Source organism: Mus musculus, chromosome 3 (genome assembly GCF_000001635.26).
Source record: "Mus musculus strain C57BL/6J chromosome 3, GRCm38.p6 C57BL/6J".
Taxonomy (NCBI): Eukaryota; Metazoa; Chordata; class Mammalia; order Rodentia; family Muridae; genus Mus; species Mus musculus.
This window is the reverse complement of record NC_000069.6, coordinates 150,177,393-150,181,229: the sequence shown is the minus strand read 5'-3', so window position 1 is coordinate 150,181,229 and position 3,837 is coordinate 150,177,393.

Here is a 3,837-nt window from a genome sequence, read left to right as displayed (position 1 = left end):
ACTCAATAATAACTCAGTCAAGGACAAATTAAAGAAAGAAATTAAAGACTTTTTAAGAGTTTAATGAAAATAAGTTTTTAGAGGGTAGAGCAAATTTAAGACTTTTTAGAGTTTAGCCACAATATATCCAAACTTATGGGACACAATGAAAAAAATCCTAAGCAGAAAAATCATAGCTCTGAGTGCCTCCAGAAAGAATCTGGAGAGAGTATACACTAGCAGCTTGACAGCATACCGAAAAGCTCTAGAACAAAAAGGCACAAATTCACCCAAAAGGAGAAGAGGGCAGGAAATAATCAAACTCAGGGCTGAAATCAAACAAATACAAACAAAAAGAACTATACAAAAATAAACCAAACCAGGAGCTGGTTCTTTGAGAAAATCAACAAGATAGATACACCCTTAGCCAGGCTAACTAAAGGGCACAAGGACAGTATCCTAATTAACAAAATCAGAAATGAAAAGGGAGACATAACAACAGAACCTGAGGAAATCCAAAAAATCACCTCACATTATAAAAGCCTATACTCAACATAACTGGAAAACCTGGATTAAATGGATAATTTTCTAGACAGATACCAGGTACCAAAGTTAAATCAGGATCAGATTAAGGCTCAAAACAGTCCCATATCTTCTAATGAAATAGAAACAGTAATTAATAGTCTCCCAACCAGAAAAAACTCAGGACCTGATGAGTTCAGTGAAGAGTTTTATCACGCCTTCAATGAGGACCTAATTCCAATACCCCTCAAACTATCCCACAAAATAGAAACAGAAGGTTTCTATCCGATTCATCCTATGAAAGCACAGTTACTCTGTTACCTAAGCCACACAAAGACCCAGCAAAGAAAGAGTACTTCAGACCAATTTCCCTTATGAATATGCAAAAATACTCAATAAAATTCTCACAAACCAAATTCAAGAACACATCAAAACGATCATCTATCATGATCAAGTATGCTTCATCCCAGGTATGCAGGGATGGTTCAATATATGCAAATCCATCAACATAATTCACTATATAAACAAATTCAAAAACAAAAACCACATGATCATCTCATTACATGCTGAGAAAACATTTGTCAAAATCCAACAACCCTTCATGATAAAAGTCTAGGAAAGATCAGGAATTCAAGGCCCATACCGAAACATAATCAAGGTAATCTACAGCAAACCAGTAGCCAACATCAAACTAAATGGAGAGAAACTCGAAGCAATCCCACTAAAATCAGGGAATACAGAAGGCTGTCACTCTCTCCCGACTTATTTAATATAGTACTTGAAGTCCTAACCAGAGCAATTAGACAAAAAAAGGGAGATAAAAAGAATATAATTTGGAAAGGAAGAAGTCAAAATATCACTATTTGCAGAGGGTATGATAATATATATACATGACCCCAGAAAATCCACTAGGGAACTTCTAAACCTGATAAACAACTTCAGTGAAGTAGCTGGATATATAATTAACTCAAACAAATCAGTGGCCTTTCTCTACACAAAGGAAAAACAGGCTGGGGTAGAAATTAAGGAAACAACATTCTTCAAAATAGTTACAAATAATATGAAAGATTTTGGTGTAACTCTAACTAAGGAAGTCAAAGATCTGTATGATAAAAACTTCAAGTCTCTGAAGAAAGAAATCGAAAAGGATTTCAGAAGATGGAAAGATCTCCCATCTCATGGACTGGCAGGTAATAAAATTGACTATCTTGCCTAAAGCAATCTACAGATTCAATGCAATCCCTATCAAATTTCCAACTCAATTCTTCACAGAGTTAGAAAAAGCAATTTACAAATTCATTGGAATAACAAAAAACCTAGGATAGCAAAAACTATTCTCAACAATAAAAAAACCTCTAGTAGAATCACCATGTCTAACCTCAAGCTGTACTACAGAACAATTGCGATAAAAACAAAAAATAAAAAATAGACAAACAAAAAAAACAAAAACATAACAAAACAAACAAACAAAAAACAACAACCTGCATGGTACAATGACAGACAGGTAGATCAATGGAATAGAATCAAATACTCAGAAATGAACCCAAACAGCTATGCTCATTGATCTTTGACAGAGGAGCTAAAACCATCCAGTGGAAAGAAGACAGCATTTTCAACAAATGGTGCTGGCTCAACTAGAGGATAGCATGTAGAAGAATTGGAATTGATACATTCTTATCGAGTTGTACAAAGATCAGTTCTAAGTGGTTCAAAGATCTCCACATAAAACCAGAGACACTGAAACTTATAAAGGAGAAAGTGGGGAAGAACCTCGAAGGTATGGGCACAGGGGAATAATTTCTTAACAGAACAACAATGGCTTGTGCTGTAAGATTAAGAATCGAAAAATGGGACCTCATAAAATTGAAGTTTCTGTAAGGCAAAAGACACAGTCAATAAGACAGCACAGCAACTAACAGATTGGGAAAAGATCTTTACCAATCATAAATCCAATAGGGAGCTAATATGCAATATAATAAAGAACTGAGGAAGTTGGACTCCAGAAAACCAAATAACCCTATTTTAAATAGGGGTACAGAGCTAAACAAAGAATTCTCAACTGAGGAATACTGAATGGCTGAGAAGCACCTTAAAAATGTTCAACATCCTTAATCACCAGGGAAATCCAAATCAAAACAACCCTGAGATTCTACCTCACACCAGTTAGAATGGCTAAGATCAAAGACTCAGGTGACAGCAGATGCTGGTGAGGATGTGGAGAAAGATAAACACTCCTCCATTGCTGGTGAGATTGCAATCTGGTACAATCACTCTGGAAATCAGTCAGGCAGTTCCTCAGAAAATTGGACATACTTCTACCAGAAGATCTAGCAATACCACTACTGGGTATATACCCAGAAGATGCTCCAACTTGTAATAAAGACGTGTGTGCTACTATTTTCATAGTAGCCTTATTTATAATAGCCAGAAGCTGGAAAGAACCCAGATGTCCATCTACAGAGGAATGGATACAGAAATTATGGTACATTTACACAATGGAGTACTACTCAGCTAGTAAAAACAATAAATTCATGAAATTCTTAGACTAATGCATGGATCTGAAGGATATCATCCTAAGCGAGGTAACAATCACAAAAGAACACACATGATATGTACTCACTGATGAGTGGATATTAGCCCAGAAGCTCAGAATACCCAAGATAAAATTTGCAAAACACATGAAACTCAAGAAGAAGGAAGACCATAGTGTGGACACTTCGATTCTTCTTAGAAGGGGGAACAAAATACTCATAGAAGGAGTTACAGAGACAATGTTCAGAGCAGAGACTGAACACAAGACCATCCAGAGACTGCACCACTTGGGCATCTATCCCATAAACAACCAAACAACAGACAAACCCAGACCCTATTGCAGATGCCAACAATATCTTGCTGACAGGAGGCTAATATAGCTGTCTCCTGAGAGGCTCTGCCAGTGCCTAATACAAAAGTGGATGCTCACAATCATCCATTAGATGGAGCACAGGGTCCCCATTGAAGGAGCTAGAAAAAGTACACAAGTAGCTGAAGGGGTTTGCAGCCTCGTAGGAGGAAGAACAATATGAACTAACTAGTAACCCAAAGGCTCCCTGGGACTAAACCACCAATCAAAGAAAACACAAGGAGAGACAGATGGCTCTAGCTGCATATGTAGCTGAGGATGGCCTAGTTGGTCATCAATGGGAGGAGAGGCCTTTTGTCCTATTAAGGTTCTATGCCCCAGTATAGGGGAATGCCTGGGCCAGGAAGTGGGAGTGGGTGGGTTGGGGAGCAGGGGAAGCAGGGAGAATTTCATGGGGGAAACTAGGAAAGGGGATAACATTTGAAATGTAAATA